We start from the raw sequence: 27415 nt of genomic DNA on the forward strand, positions 1-27415 counted from the left end.
TGCCAGGAACAGTATTGCATATGTATTCATAATCTTTATAAGGAGGCAAGAACGCTGTGAGCCTAATTTGCACTTCATAGCTGGAGAGAACATCTCCCCATATACATATAATAAAATATTTCAACAATGGGAGACTGGCATATGCATATTACAACCAAAATTTCATTAGATTAGAGTTTTGAGTCAATTCCTGTGGTTGAAGCTAGAAAGCAGGCTCAATCATTGGAGTTTACCTTCTTTTCTGAAATGAGGCAAATGTGCTTTAGCAGTGCTTTAGTTTTGGGGGTAACATTTGGAAGACAAAGATGGATGAGGAACCATCATCATATCTACCTCTGCCTTTCTTGGTGGAACCACATGGCCTCTGTTTTGTTGATGCATTATCTCCTGTCATTTAGAAATGGTTTGCTGGCAGATGACTTAAATGATCTTCCAGGCTCTTGTGAGAAAGCAAATCTGATTCATGTGTAGCTTGGAAGTTTCAAAGTACTTGCACTGTTGGATCAGCCATTGTGAATGAGCTGACCACAATGTAAATCACTGAACTCTTCATATCATACCAGAGTATATTTCTATAGTATCAGAGGGGTAGCCATGTTTGCCACTTTACAGAGCCAGACTAAGAGTTCTGTGGCGCCTTATAGACTAACAAACGTATTGGAGCATGAGCTTTCGTGGGTGAATACCCACTTCGTCGGAGGCGTCCACCCACGGAAGCTCATGCTCCAATATGTTTGTTAGTCTATAAGGTGCCACAGAACTCTTTGCTGTTATTTCTATAGTGTTTGTCTACAGTATTTTTGCTATAGTGTGTTTCAACAAGTTCTGAAAATGAAGGTACACTAGCCTTGTAAGAACTTGTAACATCTTATAATTGTTTTGCTAGAGCTGTGCCTCCTTTTTTCCAGTCAAATTTAAATTGTGCAGATTTTACCTTTTCGCAGGTCTGAGAGTTCTAATTTTCCTTCTTCCCCTCTTCCTACCCTCCCCTTTTTATATCCAAACATCAAAACACACTGACAAATGTAGTACTGTCAAAGGGTTATGTTTTCAAATCTGACTTCCATTTGTAGGCATGCAATTTTGCATGTAGATGCACTTGTTTGAGGTACATATTTTGAGTGCTAAAATCTAGATGTGGATTATTCAGTCTTTCAGATGACATGCAAATCTGAGAACCTAAATGCCAGTGGTCTTCACAGAGCCCATGCCACATTTTGTAGGAGTGAGATTGTCGACCCTTGATCAAATTTGCTCTTATAGCAACAGTCTGTATGCCTAAATTCTCTATGAGCTTTCAGTTGGACACCGTGATTCTCTGAACCAACTGAGTTGCATTTGGTGTAAGCCTTTGTGCCTCTTCAATTGTATGGTTGTGAGCAAATTTGATCCCATTCAAGACATAGCAATGTGAAAGCTACTGTGTGTTACAACCAGCTAACATTGTTCCCAAGGGGCCATTCTGGCAGCCAGGGATCACAAGGCATATGGACCCATGCCAGCTTGTCCCTGTGTATGTCTTAAAGAACAGTAAGTAACATTGTACAGGATTAGCTACTGCAGCCCCATTCCACAAGAAGATTTTCATATGCAGGGGGAATCATCCCAGGGCTCTATAAAATGGGGTTACAGCTGATTTATGTTGCCAGTGAGGCACCAAATGTCTTTGGGGCACTGGTGAATAGCCCCTATTATTTTTCTAAATGTCCTGTTCTAAATTACTGTGTAACATTGCTATGTGCTGTCCCTACCAATCTGGACTGGCTTCAGACTGTCAATCAAGGGGTTAAAGGCTTCATCTCTCATTATCAGTCCTGTGGGTCATTCAGCCTCCCAACTCTTGAAACATTGATTTTATTTTACATGCCTGTATGGCCTTATGGAAAAAGTTCTTGGAGTTTTACTGAGTCTCATTATTATTATTATTATTATTATTATTATCCTGCAAAAAATCATCCTAGAGATGCAGATACTATTGGGTTTATTTTTTTCATAAATTTGAAGACTATTTATTTACTAATAATCTGTAGTGCAAGAAAAAGCTGGTTTCTAACACTGTGTTGTGAGTCCCTCATTAAAAATAATCAGTCTCATTCTGGGACCATGCACCAGTGTAACTAATCAAGTTATGCTCAACAGACGAAGTCTGAAAAGGTGTTATTAGCTGATTTTCATTCCAGGACCAAAAACAAATAAAGCAAGAGCTGAAAACAAACAGAAATGTATTAAGCTGACAAAGTCTTCAGTGGGAAATGGAAGATGACTAGAAACAATGATAACATTTTGATGTGCTTTCATTAGATGTGCAATTTGGGGATGTGCTGAACAATTGAAAAATATTTCAAATTGCTGGGTATGTGCCATAATTGCAGGTTTTACAAATATGTCATATCCTTTACCATTCAGCTTCCTTTTATCCATTGCAAACAACTGGAGATCAGATGCTCTCCATTTAAACTGCAAGAAGAAAACTAGTGCAATCCACAGATAGTTTTACTTTGCAGCATTTTACTGATTAGACTACTCAAGCACAGTGGAACTCCAATTCTTATTAATAAATAACAATAAGCACCATGTTTGGTCTTCATTATATCAGCACATAGCCAGACTCAATATAAAACTGTTGGTGACCTCGGACAACAATTAAAAGGGGCATTGTCAAGGCCACTAGATCTAAACTTCTTATTTTGAATATAGGTTTGCAAAGTACATATAAATATTGATCATGAATATTTGAGTATCTTGGTATTTTATACATACATAAAATCAAAACCAGTGATTTAGCATCTGTGAACTTGTGAACTGCAATAACAAAACAATTTTATCATACAGTAGGTTAACAACAATGTTGTTTTTTTTTTCCTCTCTACATTTTTGGGTAAATTTTCATTCTGATGAAAGGAGATAGATTGACAGACCTGGGGACTGAGGTCTTTTCTTCATCTATAGCACAGGTACATCAGGGGTAGAGGCAACAGGAACTCCCTGCATTCTGACAGCTCACCTGGAGGGTCCACATCTTGAGGTCAGAAAGCAGTTTAGACTCCATGCTTATTCAGTTTTTGCCCTTATTGAGCGTTCAAGATCCCCAGTGATAGTACCTTAAGTCAAGACCAGGGATGAGACAGTCAGATCATGGGGGTAAGAGCTAGTCAGATATATTAAAAGCAGCAAAGAGTCCTGTGGCACCTTATAGACTAACAGACGTATTGGACATGCATCCGACGAAGTGGGTATTCACCCACGAAAGCTCATGGTCCAATACGTCTGTTAGTCTATAAGGTGCCACAGGACTCTTTGCTGCTTTTACAGATCCAGACTAACACGGCTACCCCTCTGATACTCAGATATATTAGTTATTCCATTTGTTCAGATTCTTGGCTGCATCCAGGTTAGAGGCTGCTCTAATCTACTACAGCTTCAAAGAACCATCGGCCAGCTGAGACTAGCCAGCAAATAGTAGTAATTGACCATACACCTTTTCCAGCTCTGGCGTACCACCTATGGCAGAACCAGGAAGATAGGTGGTTTAGGAGCTGGTTATGTCAGTTGTATGACAGCTAAGGAATCTCCCGTACAAGAATTCAAAGCTGGCACAATCCAGCCAGTTTCCAGATCATTTCAATCATGAGAAAGGCACAAAAGGGCTGGACCCTATTGTCTTCATACAGCAAATTATCAAGTGTTTGTGTGTGAAATTTTCTAGCACGAATGGAAATTTTGAACTGTATATTGAAAAAAAGTATGTAGCAATAATTATTCTCACTCTTTTGCAACACCAGAACCATACATTGAAAAATACACTGCACAATGTCTGAGTAAACATTACATATGAAACATGCATAAGGAATCATTTAAATTTGAAAATACAACCCATTGAGGGTTTTAGAAAATGTCAAAAAATATTTTGTTATGTTTGTTTGTGGAAGGTTTCAAAAACAAATGTTAGGAAAAAATGTGACTGTAGTTATATTATTGTGCCACATTCTTGATATTCCTGCAGATAGTATCGATATACTGTCTTGTTAGCACATCAGTTTGAAATAATAAAATACTGTTTTAAAATGTAAATGGTTGACTAAGGGATATATTTTAAAGCCTCAGAGCCTCTCATTTCATCCTTTTGGCGCCTTTTGCTATGTGACCTAACTTGTTTATTTTAAATGGGTTCCAGATGCAGATAGACATACACTACACATTCAAATGACTGTTTTCCCATACTCAGTATGTGTCTGGGATGACACAACAACACATATAATATTACAAGGACTACAAGCAAAGTTTTAAACAGAAACATGATGGTTCAGAAATGGAATACTACTAGGTCTGAACTTCGGAGAAGCTTGGATATGAGCTTGTTAGATAAGACTCATCTCTAATAATAATAATAATCATTCAAATTTCAGTATTGCCTAAGCATCCCATTCATGGATCACAACCCCATAGTGATAAGCACTGTACAAATGCAGACCAAAACATAGGTGCTGGAACTATAGGTGCTGGAGGTGCTGTAGCATCCCTTGGTTTGAAGCGATTTCCATTATATACAGGGTTTACAGTTTGGTTCAATGGCTCTCAGCACCCCCACTATAAAAATTGTTCCAGCACTGCTGGACCAAAAAGATGCTCTCTATCCCAGAAGAATTTACAATCTAAATATGAAACAAGATACAATGGGTAGATACAGATAGACAGCACAAAGAGAAGCTCGGTCAGCATGATAGGCAGTGGTTACAGCACATCAACAGCTGGATCCACAAAGGCAACTAGGTTCCTAACTGCTACTTTAGGTGGCTAATTATAAAATTTAGATCCACCATCCAGCTGCCGCCAAACATTCTATGTGCCTAATTCCCTAGGTGCTTATGTTTCCAGTCCACTAGTAAAATCTCATAGGTGCCTAAATTTCTGCCGGTAGGCATATGGACAGCCACCTACCTCCTGATGGTGCTGAGTCCCCAGTGGGATTCTTGAACTAGGTGTTTCCGCCACCTATCTTACCCAAAACAATAAATATTCTCACAACCTGCCTGAAAAAAGCAGAAGCAGTGGTGCCCCCAATACCTGCCAGTCTAGTGGCCAGTCCTCACCCAGATGTGAGAGAACCATGTTCAAGCACCCAGATTGTCTGATGTGAGACAGGGATTGAACACAAGTTTTCAACCTCCCATGTGAATGCCCTGCCCACTGGCCTAAAGGAGATTGTGGGGGGTAATATATTCTCAATTTCTCCAGTTGAAGCTGTAACACTTTTTATAAAATACTTAAATATTCATGAGGGTAGAGACACTATATCTCAGTGGTTGGGGCACTCAGCAGGGCTACAGAACATTTATGTTCAAGTCCTTGCACTAATATAATAGAATATCAGGGTTGGAAGGGACCTCAGGAGGTCATCTAGTTCAATCCACTGCTCAAAGCAGTACCAATCCCTAGACAGATTTTTTTTTACTTCAGTTCCCTAAATGTCCCCCTTGAAGATTAAGCTCACAACCCTAGGTTTAGCAAGCCAGTGCTCAAACTACTGAGCTAATGAAGACTTAAGTATTTTATACAATGTTAGATACTCCATCACCAAATGTATGTCCCCTTTGTGGCTTTAGTCCCAGTGGTCTAACTGTTGTCAGGTATCTTTTAGGCAAAATAAGAATATGCAAATTTATTACAAGCATGTGAAAATAAGTAACTATATACAAAATCTGGCATTTTCAGGAGCAAAAACAGGCTTTAGTGATTGAAGCAGTCCTAGTCACAGTCTTAATATCTTCTCTTTACATTAGATGAGCAAATTCTGTCCTATATCTAGTGAATGCGAGAGTATTAATAAGATGGAAATAAGATCATTTTAAAGGAAAAATATATTGTGTGTAAGTGATGGGACATTCACCCCACACCAGCCCTGAAGGGGTTAAGGTGGCTCAGAAGCAACCAATTAACTTTATAGGCCTCACCTGGGGGAGAGTCAGGCTTGACTGATAAGCACTAATTGAAGATGAAGTCCAACTGGGCAGGAACAGGCTAGGCTTGTATAAAGCCAAGAAGCTGACACTACTGGGGGATTTTAGGGAAAGAATTAACAGCTATTCTCTGAACACAGGATGGGAAGAAATAAATCAGCCAACACACTCACCTGCAAAAGTCTTGGGATTCTGTCCCTCATGGAGGAGGTTTACCCAGAGGAGTTGTGGGGAATAAAGCCCATAGAAGATGGAATATTCAGAAGCCCAGGGAATGAACATTTGAGAGAGTGTAGACATTCGTGACTGCTGCTGATAGGGTCCATGGGCTGGAACTTGGAGTGAGTAGAAGGCCTGTAGCTTCCTATCACTCACTTGGGAAGTGGCACAGACTGGGATTTGGCATGGAGGGCTATTTGTGACCGACACAGTTGGTCTGGAGAGGCTCTGATATCTCAGAAGGGGGGAAAACTATAGAGTTACCTAATTAGAGGGTTGAGTCAGGAAGAGAGAGAGAGCACCCTGAATCCTAGTGAGTGAGTGGGGCTATGAGGTGAATGATGGAAGGAGCTGCTAGACTGGATGACAACTGATCTGGAGACCTACCCACAAGGCAGTGTCTACAGTGGTGAGTGAACCCTACCATAGTGTGCCACCTGCAAATGGCAGTTACATTATAATTAACTCTGAGGTGGCTGTACAGACCAAATGCCTGCATCAAATTGTTATGCAAACTTCAGGATATCTTAAATCTAAATCCACAACTTTCACTTTCTTTCAGACAAGATGTGAAAAAAGGGATTAATAACTCATTTTAATTACAGTACCATGAAAATATAAATTCATGGTAACTCAGAAGGCTTGTATAGATCTTTACATTGAATATGTTTTGTAATATGTAACAATGGGGTGTTATCCTTACAGCTATAAATGATAGTCTTGCTATATTACTGTCAGTCCTACAAAAACAAAATATACATGTACATTTTAGAAATTCAAACTCTACTAGGAGAGTAGAGTTAAGAAGGTAAATTCCATCCCATTGGGTGCTTAGATGGCAGTAAGCTGTAATTTGACAATGAGGTGCATATAAGGGAAGGGTAGGCAGATCTGAGGAATTCTGTGGTGAACATTTCTAGGTCTGGTAATAATCTCCTTTACAGTTGTTTACTGCATTTTATTGCAATACTGTGCTCAAGAGAAACTGAGTCCAGTCAAACTATGATTTGTTTAACACTAAGGTTAAAATCAGCTAACTGAACCAATGTGAATGTACAACTCTTGTGAAAATGGAGTATCAGTCTGAGACATTTGCACAGTTAACTTAGTAGGGTATGAACAACTTTCTGTGTAACAGACTGAGACTTTTAAAGCCAAGCTTCATTATAAATGTGGAAATTACATATTCAAGCAGCAAATAGACTTCCATTCTTAAGGGGAAACCTATCTTGTCTTATTTGCTTTGTTCTATGTATGACAATCTGTGTAACAAGGTGTTTATATTAATTGTAAAGAGGCACAATTTTTATGCATAATTTGGATACAATGTTGTGAGAATCCAGATGGTCAAATGTGAGCAGGTACATGAATTACTTCCGTTTTTTGTCAAAGTAAAATCTAATCTTAAATAATTAAAACAAAAGAGAACTTATTTTGGAATCATTCCAAAATAAAAAGGATATTACTCCTCCTCTTGTGATCTTTTTGTAGTATGATCTATTTTTAGCTTCAATAGGCTTGAACTTTATCAGAATAGGTTAGTGAGCCATTGACTTGAGATCCAGAGCCTTTCCTGCTGTTTGAAACTGGATTATGACTGGATAAATCCGGTACTTGAAAATATGTACATTAAGTAAGCTATGAAATAAGTTTTCAAAAATCAGATTGTAATTAAACCAAATGTAATGGCTAAATCTTCCAAAGTCACTAGTCACTTTTAGTAACAAATTTGAGACACCAGAAAGCAGCCAGCCTTTCAAATGTTAGGTGCTCAATGTTGATAAACTGGAAAATCTTGGCTAATGTTTCATTGCAGGTATTTGTTTGAAAAGTTTGGGGGGGGGGGGAGAAAAGGGATAGGAATACTTCACTATAAGAGGGCTCCACAGAATACTTATTGTCTGGCTGGCCTGCACAGCTGCTGTTTTGGTGATGTGCTAAGAGTTGGAGCCCTCAGTTGGCAGTATATAAAAATTATGGGTATCCTTTTATGTTGACTTTTTTATGATGTATGTTTTCCTTTTTTATGTACAAAAAGTTTAACAATGACAGCTACACTCTGGGATTTTCTGCCAGGAAGATGTCTAAAACTTGAGCAAGCATTCATCAGAAATTCTGGGATTTACTGAAAATTGTAGTGGGCAACTATGGTTTAAAATGGATTTCACACACTTAATGATGTTTTGGAAGTTTTAGAACATTAAGCATGTAGAACCACTAAAGTCAGTCTTTGTTGCAGTAGCACTGTTTACTTTTTAAGAGCTGGTTTGTCACAGCACTGTCATTGCTCTCCCTTCAGTGAGTGTAGATATTAAGATACCACTTGCTGTTTTATTAATATAGATACTTTATTGAAATACTCACAACTTCAGTTCCAAAAGAGGTACCCTAGTGTGATTTGATTAGTTTTATTACCAATTTTAATCTTTGATACTTGATGTATACTGTTTAGTTAAACTCTTGAATGATGCAGGTGTAGTCTAAATCCAATTATGTGGACTTGTGTACTGCATATTGTAGTGTGCCTTAGATGATTTGTTCCTGTTTGACTCGAACTTCCCCAGCTTCTTGCACCCACTTCCAGGGATTTTGCTGTCCTGTTAATGCCCACAGTTCCTGTTTGAGCAGTAGGGTGACCAGATGTCACGATTTTATACAGACAGTCCTGATTTTGGGGTCTTTTTCTTATATAGGCTCCTATTATCCCCCACCCTCTCTCCTGATATTTCACACTTGCTGTCTGGTCACCCTACTGAGCAGTTGTCTTTTTGTGTATGTGTGGCTGCATTGTGCTCACTAGATGATACGATGCAGAGCAGCTGGAGGCTGCTCCCTGACCTTCTGGGCACTCAGACACAAGTAGGCCAGGCTGAGAGATGAGAGGTGATGGTGCCTGCTTGCTGAAAGCTCTGCATAGCAGCAGGATCATTTTTTTCTATTTTCTTCTCAGGTCAGCATAGTCTCTCATTTGCTATAGCACAAAAGGAAATGGAGGTGGAAGAGGGACTGTAACTGGGTAGCTAACCCCTTTAAACAAAATTGGGCTCAGCTTCTCTGTTCCAGTCAAACTGCAGCCTCGTTTGGTGTAACAAAGAGGTTGGGCTGCTTTTGAGAGTTTTAAATGAATTCAAACACCAGAGTCCAGAATCATGACAGCACTGAAGGAGAATTAGGCCTTGTCTACACTTTAGAGTTAAGTTGATTTACATTATGCTGACAATTGTGTACCACTTTAATTACATTGGTTGTTCATGTCCACACAATGCTCCTTGTGTCAGTGGTATGTGTCCACAGTCAGTTCTCTTGCACTGCCAGAGAGTGTTGCATCATAGGTAAGGTTGCAATTTTGTCAGGGATATTTTTAGTAAAAGTCATGGACAGATAACAGGCTTTTGTTTAGAATGTCACAAAAAGCCTGTGACCTATCCATGACTTTTAATAAAAATATCTCGACAAAATGAGGTGAAAAGGGTCCAGTGCCCACAGCTGATGGGGGCTCCAGGGTCCCCCCTGCTATGCTGGTATCTGGGAGGAGATGCCCCTGAAGGAGGGAGCACTGAAGGATTTCCTAGTTGAGCAGAAGAGTCAGATCAGGCTGGTTAAATGGGAGGCAGGATGGTGGGTAAAGGGTCACCTACTAACTTTACCAGGTCAGAGGGGGATTGTGACACAGACCCATTGGTGCCAACTGACAAATGGCTCACTGTTCTGTAACAGTGACTCCTAATTGGCCTGACAAATTAACATCTAGCATTATCCATTAGCATTAGTATTTATCCAAAAAGAATAATGAAAACCAGGATCATGCTAATAATTAATATTGGTATGAAATGTGTGTACAGATACTGTATAAATCAGGTATGTGCAATGAAAACACATTCGTAAAGGCTGAATTAAGACAAAGCTAACAAGCAGGTTTCTGCTAGACAAAGAATGTATATTCACCGGTCTGCCTCAGTTACCTTATAATGCTTGCTTCACATGTTAACACAATGGGGATTTATTTTGAAAAGACACTTGGCATAAGCTAAGCTTCTTTAGATGGTTAGCCTGTTAAAGTTAAGTTTAGTCTCAAGGAATAATTTTGCCTCAGAAACAGAAGGGTTACATATATTATCCTTACTCACTATCACTTAAATCTTAATCTTAAACTTCTTTTTGTTTTCACTATAAATATCACATTGCTGTGGTATATGAGGAGCTGGTCCCAAGTTGAATCATCCAAGCTGGAGAATGCTGTTGCTTTGGAGACATCAGATTTGGTATTACTGAGTGCTCAGTGGATAAGGGACTAGGTACTACAGGAGACTGCTTCAGAAGGGCTTAGGGAGTAAGGTTCTGTTAATCTGCTAGGCAAAGTAAAGGCTGCTATAGCCCAGAGGAGTACTTGCGTGGTTAAGTGGCAGTCTTGGGGCGCTGACACCCAGTTAAGCACCAGCAAGTCAAGGGGTAACAAGCGGACTCACTGTCGTGGCACCCTAGGAATTGTCACAGGGCTGGAAAGGGCTGAAGGCTGAAAGCAGCACAGGGAGTTGCCTGTTTGGCTCTGAGACAGAGGGCTGAAGACAAAAGGCCTGAGAAGGCTAAAAACTGGGGAATAATGGGGGAGGCTGAGCCTACTGATGTCTTCCAGAAAAGAGTTGAAGATCCTACCTGGGAAGGAAACGGAGCTGGGCAACTCCCCAGCTAGAGGGGTGTGGGGAGAGAGAGTGGACTGATATGTTGTGATAGACTGTTGGGATGACTATACTGTTTGGACTACACTAGGGCAATCCTGGTTCATTGATGATTAGCCCTGCAAAAAGGCTATCTATATACTCAAAGGCTTTACTGAGTTTTGGGAATCAAGGGGGAAACTGTGGTGAGGACCACTTGCAAGACTGCCCTGAAGCCATGAGGGAGTACCTGTAAGGAGGGCATGCATTTACAAACTGAACAGGGCAATTTGGAGACGGCAAAGGAGAAGGCACACACTGCAAGGGGAACATAGAAAAGGGAAAAGTATTGGAGGGAGGGGGGCCCAGAGAGACAAAGGGGGGGAAGATATTCAATAGTAGAAAAATGGGAGAAACCTCAAACATGAGCATCTGCAATAGGAGAAGCCACATCAGGGGAAGGAAGAAAAGAGCAAAACCTCATCACTCCTTGGAGGGGTGAAACCCAGCTTTCCTTAAGAGAAGGAACTGCTGAAGGAGAGCAGACCTTATCCTCTCCTTAGAATGACTGTCCTCTCCCACAAACACACCCTGTGGGCTGCCTACCAAGAATACACCTGCAGGAAGGGGGGCTTTTTGCAGGATGGTGTTCCTGGAAATCGGAGATTGTGAGGGCTCCATACTTCTGGAACAATATTCAAACTTATGGATCTTTATTTAGACTCCCTCCACCTTGTTGCTGCTCTGAATTAGGGTATTCATATTTAAATTAACCTAGAATTAATCTAATCATTTATACAACTCCCTGGTGGCCTGAGGACTAGTAACTCCTTGAGTTATTTGGAACTTTTCCATGGGGAGAAGGGGTGTGTGTGTGGGGAGGGGGGAATGATAGGAGGAAAAAGTTCATTAATAAAGGACCTATTCCCCAAACTTCTTCCTGTACATGTCTTACCTAATACTATGCAGCTGCCTTGGGGTTTCCACCACACTCTCCCCACAGATTAGCCTGGGACAGTCATAGCCACTGTTTTTAACATGCCCCCTATCTGCAGAAGACAAAGGTCTGTATAACAGATCTTTAAAACCCATCCCTTGCTCATTTGCAAGCAGGAGGCTGCCATGGAATTCAGTTCAAAGGTGCAGGTAACATCTCTGTGCTCCTAAATCTTGTCCCCCACACTTTCCCAAGCAATATGAACTCATAAGTTCAGTTGCCTCTTCTCAAACAGTAGATATACCATTTGCTCCTCAGACTAAGTGGAACTGGTTTGAGTCAGGATTTCCCCCCCTTATTTTTAGCTCTAGTAACAACTTTCATCTAGTGGGGTCCCAGTTCGTTTTACTTATTGTATATAGGTATCCGTACAGTCACTCTAGGGTGAAATTCAAAAGTTGTTTAATAGTGCAGCAATACTGCAGAAGTTTTTAGGACACAAGTTATTCTTCTATACTTCATCTAATTGAAACCACATGGGGAATTTAAGCAGGCAGAATGTAATTACTCAAGTTGGAATTTGGCCAGGTAAATACTGAAACTTTAAAAAAAAAATAACTACACAGCTTCATGAATATATCGTCAAATCGTAATCTAAATAAGAATAGAAAAGGGAGACATTTAGCAGCTTATATTAGGAAATACTATACTAACTACAGAGGACAAGGATGAAGGTAAAAATTTAACTACATCTCTTATCATCTGATAAGACTTTGATCTATCAATCCTATCTCCACTGAAACCTCCCACTATAAAAAATAGACACCCCCACTACCACCCCCACACACACTGAAGTATGTCTGTTTTGCCTTTGCTATGACAAGTAGATATCACAACAAGAGAAACTCACCATAAAGCATGGATAATAAAATGTTTAAAAGAAAACCATAGGGCAATGATTTTTGTTAGGAAACAAATATATAAAAATGAGTGGAGCAGTGAGCTGATTCATAAACACCGTAGCTTTTTTTTACAGCATACACCTATAGAATCATAAGACTAGAAGGGACCCTGCTTGCAAGGTCCCCTTCTACTCCGGTCTCCTGTACTGAGGCAGAACGAAGAATTATCTCTGGACCATCCCTGACACTTGTCTGTCTAATCTGTTATTAAAAACATCCAGTGATAACTTGTTTCAGTGCTTAACTACAATTACAGTTAGGAAGCTTTTCCTAATGTCTGAACTAAATCTCCCTTACTGCAATTTAGGCCCATTACTACTTGTCCTGTATTTGGTGGATAACAATGCATTACCCTCCTCTTTACAATAGCATTTTATGTACTTAAAGACTTAGGTCCCCCCCTCAGTCTTCTCTTCTCCTGACTAAACAACCTTTTTTTCCCCCTCTCCAATCTTTTCTTGTAGGTCTTCCTAAACTTTTAAATTATTTTTGTTGCTGTTCTCTAGACTTTCTCCAGTTGGTCCACATCTTTCCCAAGTGTGTTCCTAGAACTTGTGACTGTACTGCAGCTGAAGCCTCATCAATGCCAAGTAGAGTGGAAGAATTACTACTTTTGCTAATACATGCCAGAATGATTCCTATTTTGTTTGATCCACTATTACCCTCAATCTTCTTCTGCGGTACTCCTTCCTAGCAATCATTGACCATTTTGTATTTATGCAACTGATTTATGCCTTCCTAAGTTTAGTACTTTACATTTGTCCTTATTGATTTTCATCCTATGTTTTTCCTATAGTTTTATGTTAACGGTTTTTAGTGCATATGTTTATTCCTCAGAATAAAGAAATTGACAGCTATAGCAGCTGAGCTCTAGTTTTATCCCAATGCAATTAGTCTTTATTACATGGGCTCTGTCTAAAAGAGTACTTATTGTGGAACTTTAAAGGCTACTCTGTTCATTTTAGGGTGCCTGTATGTTTTATTAGCATTATTTTGATTGAGTGCTTTTGTACAACTTAACTTCTCTGCTGTTGCTAGTCATGGGTGAACATCAAAAGGTTTTGAATTCTGTTTGCTTGGGTGTTTATCTGAGCTCAGTCAAATTATTTAAATCTCTTGGACCCAGATTTTTATAGGTATTTAGGTGTTGCTATGACATTTTCAGAAGGAATTTAGGCATTTAGTCCAAATTCCATTGACTATTAATGGAATTTAGAATCACATGCCTAAATCATTTCTGAAAATGAGATTTAGGCTTCTAAAAACCTTAGGTGTTTTGTCAGTAAACACAATATCCCATTTTTTAAAAAAATATAGGACTTAATCCTCAAAAATTGGGCAAAAACACCATATAAACAGGCTCTGGCGAGACTTTTAGCACATTCACCTTCTGTCCCAACTGAAAACAAGACGTTCTTACCATCAGACCAGTAAAAGTTTGAATGAATTGATTTTAAAAAATTGGTGAATGTTCAATGGAGGGTTTCTTATTCTTTGACGTAGTTCAGTCATCCATAATTTTTGCAGAAAGTCTCTTGGAAGACTTAGCACATCACCAGTTAAGGTTGTTATTATTCTCCTTCAAAACCCTTCACAAAACTCTCATTTGCCATGGTGTCTAGGAAGAGCTTGACAATTGTTAGTCTGGTGTGCTGAGACCATTTCCTATCATACTACCCAATAGTGACTTACTGTTTCCTCATACTCCCATGTCTATATTTATCTGTCTCTTGTCTGGTACTTGGATGGTAAGTGCTTTAGGGCAGGGGACATCTTTTGTGGGATTTTTTTTCAATGCCTAGCACAATAACTGTGAACACAGTGATCCATGACTAGGGCTCATAACCACTATAGTAATACTAGTGATACATTTTACACACTACCATGGATTCCCTTCCCCTTCATGAAGGCTGCTCATGATAGCCAGCCAAGATCAAGAAACTATGCCAGCCTTGAGGGAACAATGGCTTACCCATCATCATTCACTAGATGGAAAAACTATACAGAAAGGGAGGAAGACAAATGATTGCCCTTCAAATGAGCATTAACATAGAATGGGAAATACATTCAGGCTGACACAGCCAGATATGTCTAAAGTCATCATGATACTCTTCACTTGTATGATTTTCATCCAATGATTTCAAAGTGCTTTACAAAGTTTCAGTTTACATAATTAAAAGCAAAGAATTGTTCAGAGCCAAAGTCTTCAGTGGTGTTATCTCAGATTTATATGTGCATAAATGAGAACAGAATCTGGCCCTGACTAAATTTGGCCTCTTTCAGTGTGTCAGAAACTCTGTGGGCTATCTGAAAATTGAATCCACATTGTGTCCCTCGTTCATGAATCAGAGGGAAAGTGGTTTGGTGGTAAGTTCCAATGTTGTGCCAATCCCCAGCTGCATTTGAGTCCATTATCATTCAGCATTTACAGTGTGGGACAAACCTGATTTTACCCTTCTCCCCTTGGCCTGTATAAACAAGGCCTGCTTGGTATGGCATGTCCCCTTCTAGTGGCAGCTAGATCAGCTAGAGATTGAGTCTGCTACATGCAGTAGAGGCTCATGGATTAAACTCCAGAGCTCCCAGGTTTGACCCTAGCTGCTGACAACCAGAATCTATCAGCACTACACTACGTGCAATTTGATGATAGCAAAGGGATAGTCCAAACTCAGAAACCCAACCTTTCTGTGTCTGCTAGATCTAGACAGGACTACCATTTAACAATTTGGTCAGATTTCATTTTGCGTTAGCAGAGCCAGAGCTGCTGTAACAGCAGCCCTTCTTAGCTATCTCCACAGGAGTAAATCATATTGCTTCTCATAATCTGCCACAGAATTTTTTGGCTTCTTCCTTGCTCTCAGGCCAGCTATATGTACATCATTTGAAATGTACCTCCTACTTTTCATTGAGAGATTACATTTTATGTATTAGTCTCCATAGCTGTCATAGGGGCTCATCATTTTGTATCAGCACAGTTGAGAATTTCTGCAGGGGAAAAAATAGCTTGAACTACTTCTACTTCACTTTTTAGATCTTAAAGTCTGCCTATAATGAGGTGGTGTCCTATGGGTATTACATTCTGTAGCATTGTTTACACAAGTTCAGCTTCACTGGTGGTAACAATGTTGGGAGTGCTAATGTGCCAGTGGCCTCTGCTGTATCTGATAGTTCAGCTGAGGTTTAGACCACATGCTGATAGTTTTGCTACTATTTCCCACCTTTGCTGCTATCTTAAGAGTAGACAAAACTGTTTGTATGGATGTGCTTAATGAAAATGTCGCAGAGAATCTTCAAAGATGATAACTCAGTGGTTTGAGTATCAGCCTGCTAAACCCAGGGTTATGAGTTCAATCCTTGAGGGGGCCACTTAGGGTTCTGGGGCAAAATCAGTACTTGGTCTTGCTCGTGAGCCCAGGGGACTGGACTCAATGACCCTTTGGGGTCCCTTCCAGTTCTAGGTGATAAGTATAGCTCCATTAATTTTTTTAAAAGACTGTATGTTAATACTTGCCCTGTCAAGCTTAGAAATTCAATATGTTCAAATAATCTGTTGGCATCTTACCTTATATAACACACACAAGGTAAGATAGCTTCTATATATTCTGGTTTCTGTGTCCTACAATAAGTTTTCTTTAACTTCCTCCATTTGTTCCTGTGTATTAAAACTATTGCTTTCTTTGCTTTTTAGTTTTTTACATATTATAAATGAAATAGCTTTTTAAAGTCTTTAATTTTGAAATAAAACTATGGAAAAATGTATTTCCCACTGGTGTGATGCATGTTTCCTTCATTTACTGAGAACATGAAGAGGTTGCCTCTGATATATTATCACACTAAAATAAGTACTGCTACTAAAATCAGCTTACAATTTAAGCATAACAAGTCTTCAAGAGAATTTTTGCATGGAAAAGCTAGAGGAACAAAGAATTTTGTTCCTTCTCACTCACTACCAAGATAGTAACATAGTGTGGCTGAAGAAATATACTACCAAAAATTTCAGAATTCAATGTACTATCATGTGCCTCTACTGAGATTTACAGTCCTACATAATTATAGCTATTGATTTCTGCACATCCCTGTCTTTCATGTCTATTTGTAATTCATCAGAGCTTTTCTATAAAAATAGAACAATTAGGTGCTTGCTAAGGATTAGTATCTAGAATGAAAAGGTCAGATTGTGCATTTTTTCCCAGATTTCACAGCTTCACATGACTGACTTTTAAAAACTGAAGCATCTAAAAACGCCTCCATAATCTGTATTTGAAAATGTCTACATATTGTTTTTCAGTCCCCAATACAATTTTCTCTTATGCACATCTGCACTACCATCTACTGGAAAGGTGAGTAACTATGTATCAGCAATCACTGTTTCTATCTGTTTTTACTAACAGCGGGGTACAAACTAGAAGAAAGTTGTACTTTTTTTGTGGGAGAAGCATCTTTTTGAGCAGTAAATTGCACTGACTCTTAAAATGTACACTCTTCATAAAGATGTACTAGAGTCAAAATATTAGTATATACTCAATCATGTTTCTTAAAATAAAGTATTACATATAACCACTTTTGTGTGTCAAAGAGCAAGCACACAGATTTCTCATGCAAATAAGATACTAACAGCACTAGATACAGGAGTGCACAGTGCTGTTAGCTGCTGTGCAATTTACTCATGTATGCCTTTTGCTAGTGAACCTTGGTAACTGCTTCCATTCCAGAATATCCTGGAACATGTATGACACACATGCTGAATTGTGTGTGAATTGTGTGGAGAAACATCTTTTGGGTTTGGATAAGATCAGTGGCTGTCAACCTTCCCAGACTACTGTACCCCTTTCAGGAGTCTGATTTGTCTTGTGAAGCCAAAGTTTCACCTCACTTAAAATCTACTTGCTTACAAAATCAGACATAAAAATACAAAAGTGTCACAGCCTGCTTCAGCACGCTGTTACTGAAAAAGGCTTACTTTTCTCATTTTTACCATATTGTACAATAAATCAATTGGAATAAATATAAATATTGTACTTACATTTCAGTGTATAGTTTATATTGCTCTATATGCAAGTAATTGTGGGAAAATTGTAATTTGTACTGACTTCACTAGTGCTTTTTATGTAGCCTGTTGTAAAACTAGGCAAATATCTAGTTGAGTTAATGTATGTGGTCTAGATCTCTGCATACTCGCAGGGGTACATATACCCCTGCTTGAAAACCACTGGATTAGACTATACACTTCATTTTCACTTAATTTAGTGAGCATGCACTTATTTAATCAGCTATGCATACTCATGGCACATATGTATGTGTACCATATATTAAAATGTTACCTACCTCTTGTACAGCTTCTACTCTTCAATATTACCAGCTTTCTATACAATTTATTTAACTGTATTTAAAAAAAAAAGCAGAGCAAAAGCTTATGGCCAATATCAAATTTAATATAATCAGTGACCACAAAGTATGCATGGGTAGCAGCAGTAAGATGTGCTGGAGTGTAAGATGAGCTTACATGAATGAAAGGCAGAGGATGGCAGCAGTGTTATTAGTTTCATCTGCATAGGAGGAAAATGGCTGCTTTCTCTAAACATATAAAACTACACCGACACTAGTCACTCTTAAAGAACATCAACCTATTCTTAAACACAAGGTACTGTTAAAATAAATAACTGATTAAATATTGGATAAGGAACATTTGGGTATATATCAGATGATGAAATAAAAAAGGTTGTCCAATATGTACTTTAGAAGTGTTACCTATCTGGCTCTTATCTTTAAAAACAATTGCTGAAATATTTTTATACATTAACCCTCCTACTTCCAGTAACTTTCTTCCAATAGATAGAGAAAAGCCCTACCCTTGTCCCTCATAGCATAAAGCAGAACAGGAACCCTCTTCTGCCACCAGGAACCAGTTCTATAGCTGAACTTCCTGGGTGTGGGAGCTTTGAAGCCCTGACTTAAGAAACAGCATATCATTCACTTTTCTTGACCTCTTTCCAGGAAGAACCAGAGTGGAACCCCTCTTCCATAGTTAAGTACCCTAGTCACATCAGTATACAGGCTAAAGCACCCCTTCTTGCCTCCAAACTGAACCTATTTAAGACTCCTACATGCAACTCTGCTTTCTGCTGCTCTGTAGTGAAGTTGACACATTTTTGCACCTTCCCACAGTATATCACCAGCACAGGACCCAGGGATGTCAAGCATACTTCCCCAATGGTCTTATCACCTAACCTCCCTTTTATCCCTGCCCTCAAACTTCACCCTCACTTTTCTCTCTTTCATGGGGTTCCTTCACCTCAAAGTACGAGTATGCTTTTCTTAAAGAAACTCACCCTAGGCTCTGCCTCACCCTCAAACAATCATTTTCCTCCCTTCATCTACGAATTTCTCAGATGTCACATCTACAACCCCCCTCTTCAGTTACTTTTCTCCAGTTTCATCACTGACTCTCTCCAAGCTGGCTTCTGTGGTATTCCATAAAACTGTTCTCACCAATGTCTAATGAGCAGTTCCTGGCAACATCTCAGGGCCTGTACTCCACATTTGTTCTTAACCTTTTGATGGCTTTTGATCTTGTTGACCACTCCATTCTTTTTGAACATCTATTCTCTATTGGCTGCCTTGGTCTTGTCTTATCATGATTTTCCACTGCCTTTCTGATAACTTCATCAGTCTTATTTGGTGGGCCATTGTTATCCTGTCTCCACTTTTTCTGTGGACTTCTCCAAAGGCTTTATCCTTGGACCCTTTGTTATCTCAAATGTGTATCTCTCACACTGCCTATACCTATAAATTATCTATTACCCCTTTGGGCAGAATAAATTAGGTGGTGGCCCACCCTAGAGGAATTGCCAGGGTTTTACCGGGGGGTTTGTTTCCAACCCGCAGAGGACTCCCCAGAGCAGGTTAATCCTGCTAAACCCTGGGAGGACACAGACACAACCCTCTGCTCAAAGGATTGACATTCAAGCAGTAAGTCTTTAAAAATTTTTTTAAAGGAAATAAGCAGTTACAATATATTCAATAAAGCAAGAAAGAATATATCATACTTTAGAAATCATACATTTAAAGCAGCACAATAAAATGAGATACAGACAGCATAGGAAGCATAGCATACATAAACCATATAGCAGTTACTACGTAATACTTAAAGTACATAGAGATCTTTTATACGCATGTATAGCGCTTTAATACAATGTTATTTCAATATTGTAGTTAAGCTGAGCTTCTAAATCTAGGCATAAGAAAGCATTACAATATTACAAAAGAAGAAAAATAATTACTATTTAACACTATCATCCTGTGAGCTGTGGCCAAGCAGTCACAGGATGGGTGCGGTGGGTCTCATACAAATACAGGTATCCAGCTTTATTTACAGGCACACCCAGTCATTCTTTTCAAAATAGAAAATCAACCTTGCACTCCTTTTATAATCCCTCTGTATTGTCTCTGGGGGGTCCCTCTCCTATGTCAAGGTAATAAAAATGGTTGACGGCTGTGGGGCTCCAGTTGCTGCTACTCTCTCCAGTTGCCACCTCAGATTACTTCTGTGGGTGCTGCCTTCTAGAAGTTTCTAGTTGCCTCAGAAGCTTTGGTGGCTGCTGCTGCTGCTTCAAGTTGCTGCGTCTCTTTTCCTTGCTACTTGATGTTTTCTGCTTGGTTTCAACCACTGTCCCCGTCAGCCTGCTAGCTGTCAGCCTTGTATTCAGTGTGTGGCCTTCTCTAATTGGTTGATTTTCCAAGCTCAGAAATTAGCATAGCTGCTCCCTGCCTAATTATATCAGCTCAGCAAATCAACTTCAATTTATCAGCATGGACACTAATCCTGTCTAGATCCTCCTAGCTATTAGCATAAATCCTCCTCCTATCTACACCCTTCAGGCATTTTGGAGAGGAAGCTGAGTCATGTATTTTGAGCTCTACTTCACCCTATCTCTTATCTGCTGTTGGTCAACTTAGTCTGTGTCCTGCATGTTGTTTTATAATAGAGAATCATTGCAGTGGCCATTCTGGATTTTTCACTATGAATTATAATGTATTAAAGTCTTGATTCTGAAACCAACTATGCTTTTATGCCAGCTTAAGCATTATGATACTGTCACAATCATTGTTATGCAACTTGGAGAGGGGATTTTCATGATGTTTTAAACCCCTCTTTCTAGCTGTCCGTTCCCCCACAGCATATCTCTGTCCTAAGTGCTGCAAGGTTTTTCAGAACAGCTAAAAACAATGTCTGGTTTCACATTCTTCTTCTCCTGCTACTCCATATATGTAGGTGATTTAATCCAAAGCATGACGTTGACTTCTCTATACCAATGATTCCCAAATCTACCTGTCTCCTGGTGAGCTTTCTCTCTATCTTATCTAGGACCTTAACCTTGTTTTGACTTCTATCATAAATGTCCAATCATCTTCAACAAAACATAGCTAACTAAAACTGAACTCTTGATCTCGCTGTGTTAGCCCTTTCCTCTCCCCATTTTGTCTATCACTCTGCATATCATCACCATCCTCCCTAAACATGCAACACAATAACCTTGGCATCATCTTTGATCCTCTCTCTAGACCCAGGTAATCAGGATGATGCATTTTTGTATCTTCTTCCTACACAACATCTTTAATATCCAGATTTTCCTCCTCTTCCAACTAAAACTCTTGAACAGTCCCTTATTTTGTATTTTGACTGCACCAGTCAAAGATGTTGCAGTGTAAACACAAGTTAATTCAAAATGATGCTGCTAACACCATATCTCTGGATTGTTGCTGAGATCACATGAACTCCCTCTTTGAGTTCCTCCATTGCCACCGTGCCCCCCCTCCACATACACCTTCATTTCTGTATCAAACACAAGCTTACTGTCTTTCCTTTTAAGACCATTCACAGTTTAGCTCACTCTATTGGATGATCTATTGAATTATGTTGACCTCCACTTTCACCCTGACAACTTCCAGCCTTTACCATCCACCAGTCAGTTTCTACCTTAAACATCTTCACACTCTCCCTATAGAATGCAGATCCCTGTGAACCAAAAAAGCAAAATGTATCCATGAGAATATTTGAAAAATGTTACAACTGAAAAGAATTGGACAAATAGAACATATCTTATGTCACTATCACTTTCTCTTTGGCTTTATCAGCTTGTTACGGGTATGTGACCCTATCAGTACAGGACAGGAGTTGTATGTATATACACTTGTGTGTGCATATACAAATACGATGGAAAATATGCCCTGAGATGATCTGTACGAGCTTTAGATTTTCTTCAAATCCTCCTGGAGACTCTCTCCTGCACTATGAGACTTACAAAACTCTAGCTGCTGTTTCCTATTAGACAGATGGTGATCTTGTTTCCCTCACCTTCTTTTTTCTTACTCCTGTGCCCTTATTAACTCCCTTCTCTTATTAAATTATCCATTCCTGCCATTCTTCACCCTAATCTCTCTCCTCCATTCAAAAATGGAGAAGAAAGTAACAAACCCTATGCCAATTCTTCACCAGAGTCATATGTTTGTATATTTAGTCATACATTCTTACCTTCATCCCTCTTGTGCCCTTTTAGTGTGTGTGCCATCTGGGCTAAGCATTCCCTTATCCATGTTTGTACTGAACTATTACAACGGTGACCAAATTTTTACTGAGGCTTTTGAGAATTGTCATAACTTAAGTATGTATTACTAATGTTACCCTGGTCATCTAGCATACTCCAGGAGCTTCACAGATAACTCAACTCAACTTAATTCAACTACTGGAAGAAACTGAGCAGTTTCATCATTCCAGGTATGTGGCATAGCACTAGATCACAATTTTGCCAATTTGACTACTGGCCTGTTTTCTTCACCAGTACAAGTCAAACATTGAAATGTTGCCTAGGGCACTGAAAATGTACCGTATACACTTTTTATTTTATTTTCATACATCTTAGAAGCAAAAAGCTAACAGAATGTTGGGATAAATTAGAAGACAGAAAATAACATATTGCCTGTATATAAATCCATGGTGTGTACATATCTCAAATACTACATGCAGATATGGTTGCCTCATATCAAAAAAGAGAGATTGGAACTGGAAAAGGTTCAGAAAAGAGCAACAAAAATGATTAGCGCTATGGAATAGCTTCCATATGAGGAAAGAGAAATAAGACTGGGACCGTTCAGCTTGAAAAAGAGATGAGCAAGGGGGGATATAATAGAGGTCTATAAAATCATGACTGGTGTGGAGAAAGTGAATAAGGAAGTTTTTATTTACTCCATGCAATAACACAAGTTCAAGGGGTCACCAAATGAAATTAATTGGCAGCAGGTTTAAACAAACAAAAGGAAGTATTTCTTAACATAGTACACAGTCAACCTGTGGAACTTTGCCAGAGGATGTTGTGAAGGCCAAGACTGTTCAAAAAACAGCTAGATAAGTTCATGGAGGATAGGTCCATCAATTGCTATTAGCTGGGATGGACAGGGATGATGTCCCTAGTCCCAGTTCACCAGAAACTGGGAATGGACGCAGGGGATGGATCACTTGATTACCTTTTCTATTAATTCCCTTTGGGGCACCTGGCATTGGCCACTGTCAGACAGGATAGTAGGCAATATGGACCTTTGGTCTGACCCAGCATGGCTGTTGTTACATTCTTATTTATATTGACAATGATCACCATTAAAGATGGGCCTGAATTAGAACCTGAAATCCACCTGCTTGGATTTTCATATGCAGAAAGGATTGCTCTTATTTTCCAGTTCTGAAAGCACCTCTGGTTTTGTTTTTGTTTTGTTCCTGGATTTATCCAAAACTGATGAATTCGTTTTCTGCAACTGGTTCAAAAGTGATCTTAATTGATAGAAATATTTTTAAATCATGTGAGAATTCTGCCTGTTCAAACAATATAATGAGAACAAGTTGTGAACTTCTGGTGCTATTGAAAGAAAACGTTTTAAATGGACTTCAGATTCAAATGCATTCACAAGTGACATCTTACAAAGCCATCTCTAATCAAAATGGACTAACTGCTCCAGCAAAGCAGCATTCATAAAATATACACTTCAATAAAATTCAGTTTTTGATAGAACTGAAATGTTTCAGGAAAATATTCATGCTTTAGCACTGAGGAAAAAATATGCATTGGGGAACACAAACTGCAAAATACTGTAACCAAATTACTTTTCTGTTCTAGGGCAGCCTTTGTATGCTATTGATGTGTTTGGGTTTTTTTTTGGGGGGGGGGATTGGTAGAAAATGCAGATTTGGCAACACCAAAACATTTTGTTTGTTCATGTCAGTCTTGTCAAACTCTCAATGGGGGGGGGCACACTTTTTTTAAAGAATCAAAATGGTCCACTTTGAAAACTTTGAAATGTTTTAATTTTTATTCAAACTACCTTTCTTAAGGAACTTCCTTAATTGTAACTTGAATTTATTTAAAGATTTAGAATGCTTTAAAATGCTCAAAATAAAAAGAATCAGGTTGAAATTTTGATTAGTCCAAAATTATTTTCCCCTACTTTTTTTTTTTTGGGTCGGGGGGAGTGTTTCAGAGTGCTGATAATTCCATTCACTCGGTCTTATTTATGCCTCACAACTCTCAAAATGACTTGACTGAGGTTATGTAATGCATTTGTGGAAATTTAGTCAGGGTCTTCCAAGTCCCAGTTTAGTGTCCTAACCATTGGGCCAAACTTTCTCCTTTTCAAGGACATAGGATTCTAAACAGAGAAATTACACCCATACCTTATGGAAAAGAAGCTAATCCTCAGGCACACATTTAAAAGCTGTATAACGTTATGCCTACACTCTTTCTAATATGTTCATAATGTTGTAACTAAAGCTGAGCCAAGTTTCAGACAGCACATTAAGACTCAGATAAAATTGTATTTGGATAAGCTATTGCAAATTTGGAGGGGAGAGGAAGTTTGCTTGCACAGTGCTTTAACTTAAATGTGTGTCCATTAATTGCATGCAGTTTGGATATATTTGAATTTGATCTGAAATTTGGGTAGGTGATGCTTGTAGAAAAGAGCAGGTAAAATGGAAAATTATAAATGTACATTAAATTTTCTCAAGTGATGAAACTGTTTTTCATCTGTTCCCTCCCACCATTGAAACTACAATCTAGCTTTGTTTTTAATACATGAGTATTAAATTTAATACACAAGTAAATTGTAAAATATTCACTTCATACAGAAAATTGATCACTTGTACTGCATTAAGGGCTCGTACTTCCAGAGTGACATGCCAAAACAGACTATTTTTTGATGTGTGGGAGAAATGTTTGCTGTGACTTTCAAATATGCAGAGGGAAGGAGTTTGCAATATAACTACCACAGATAGTCTCATAAACAGGATGAAAACAGAGCAAGTGAGATGCTTGGTACCATAAACTAGGTTGTGGATAAATAATAGTACATGAATATGGTCCATCTTTGATCAGAGTAAGATTATGCCCAAACTCAATGGGAACAGGTTGAGGGTCCTTTTGTGAAACACCAATGCTGCTGTTGAGATGAAGGAAGTATTTGGAACCTTGAAAGAGAAGGGAGACAATACACATCGCCTAGAACCTGATTAATTTCAAGGAGGATTGTCTATATTATAAGCAAGAAAAGTGTTTTATATATGCATAGCCAAATGGATCAAATGATTTTTGCTTTCACTTGAATCTAATTATCTGAACACCTATTTATTTGTAACATAACTGTAAATGTTCTTTCGTCTTTCTATTTCTGTACATAACTTATTCACCCTGCTTATTCTTCCAGACATCTTTAAAATATATAAATGAAATGATCAGAAGTGATTCTGATTCTTCTAGACTCATGAGGATTCCTTGATCTTCAGATTTTCTACTGAGCTATCTTGCAACGTTGTTTTTGTAAAATTTATTTTCTAAGAGGGGAGGGAAACTTCGAACAATATACTATGTTCCTAAAAATATTCTACAATAGTTCATCAGCCATTGTCACATCTCTTATTTAACGTCTTATTCAATATCATTTTCAATGAAACAATTCACATTCAATAGCCTTTCTTGCATTGTTTTATTTGCTGCTTGAAATTTGTCATTTCACTCATTTGTTCAGATTGCCTCACCTCAATATATCTACACTATATGTCTTGTATCGTGTGGAAGATTTATTTTTTCTTCATATATGTTTAGGTCTTGCCCAAGTTTACAACAAATTGCATGTCCTGATTGTCACTATCCATGAGCTAACTACTTATGTTGCAGGTAGCAGGAAGAGCCAATTCAATAGGGCTGCATCTCTTCTTGCAAAGTGGGTGGCAGGGATGGTGCAGATCCTTGGGCTCCCTTTCTCTTCTCCCTGTGCTCCCCAAAATATACTGATCTTCAGACTGTGTCCCTCAGGTCTGCCACTTGCTTGGGGCTTAGTGCTTTATAATAAATCTAGTTCACATAAGGACAAAATCTCTGCATTAGAGGTTTATTTTTCCCCTGCTCGGACTAAATCTGTTTTATTGGCCTTCTCATTTCAATGTACTAGTTAATACTATATTGATCATCTGTGCTACATAAGGTCCTATTTTTAGGCTCTTCACTCAATGTATATTTTTGTCCTTAAGAAAAAAATGAGAAAGTATACAGACATGCCTCCGGTTTCTCAACTGACTTTGTCAGCGGACCTATACCAGTTTATATCATAGATGATCTGGCTTCTGTTCTTAGAAGCAAAAGAATGTCCATTTTTTAAAATTCTAATTGTTCTTGTACAATCTGAGATACTATATGTATCAAGAATATATAACATATGCACTTATGTGGAAATTTGAATGATATTCCATATGAAAATTGCCAAGGAACTTGATCTGGATGAAATCTCTGGCATTTGAGGGTAAACTAAACACTTTCTCATCATAGTAATAGTAATAATAGAAGTAGTTTACTGTAAGTAGACTAGTAACATTAGACGTAAAGCCCTGAAAAAGTATATAAAAGTCTACCTACTGGATTTAAGCATATTGGACCAAATCGTGCTTTCATTCACATGTAAGGAGTTGATTAAAGTTAAAGCATATGCTTAGGTGTGATTGAAATTAGGGCCGTCAAGCAATTAAAAAATTGATTAATCATGTGATTAATTGTGCTGTTAAATGAGTACCATTTATTTAAATATTTTTGGGTGTTATCTACATTTTCAAATATATTTCAGTTACAACACAGAATACAAAATGTACAGTGCTCATTTAAATTTTTATTACAAATATTTGCACTATAAAAAAACATAAATAGTATTTTTCAATTTCCCCATTACAAGTACTGTAGTGCAATCTCTTTATCATGAAAGTTGATCTTACAAATGTAGTATTGCATACTAAAAAGCTGCATTAAAAAATAAAACAATCTAAAACTTTAGAGCTTGCATGTCCACTCAGTCTTACTACTTCTTCAGCCAATTACAGACAAACAAGTTTTACATTTGCAGGAGATAATTCTGCCTGCTTCTTGTTTACAGTATCACCTGAAAGTGAGAACAGGTGTTCGCATGGCACTGTCTTGGCCCACGTCTCAAGATATTTACATGCTAGATGCACTAAAGATTCATATGTTGCTTCATGCTTCAACCACTATTCCAGAGGACATGCATCCATGCTGATGACAGGTTATGCTTGATGATGTTTCAAAACAGTGCGGACCAATGCATGTTCATTTTCATCGGAGTCAGATGCCACAGTCAGAA

The sequence above is a fragment of the Mauremys reevesii genome, linkage group 5 (genome assembly GCF_016161935.1).
Source record: "Mauremys reevesii isolate NIE-2019 linkage group 5, ASM1616193v1, whole genome shotgun sequence".
In the NCBI taxonomy this organism is placed as follows: Eukaryota; Metazoa; Chordata; order Testudines; family Geoemydidae; genus Mauremys; species Mauremys reevesii.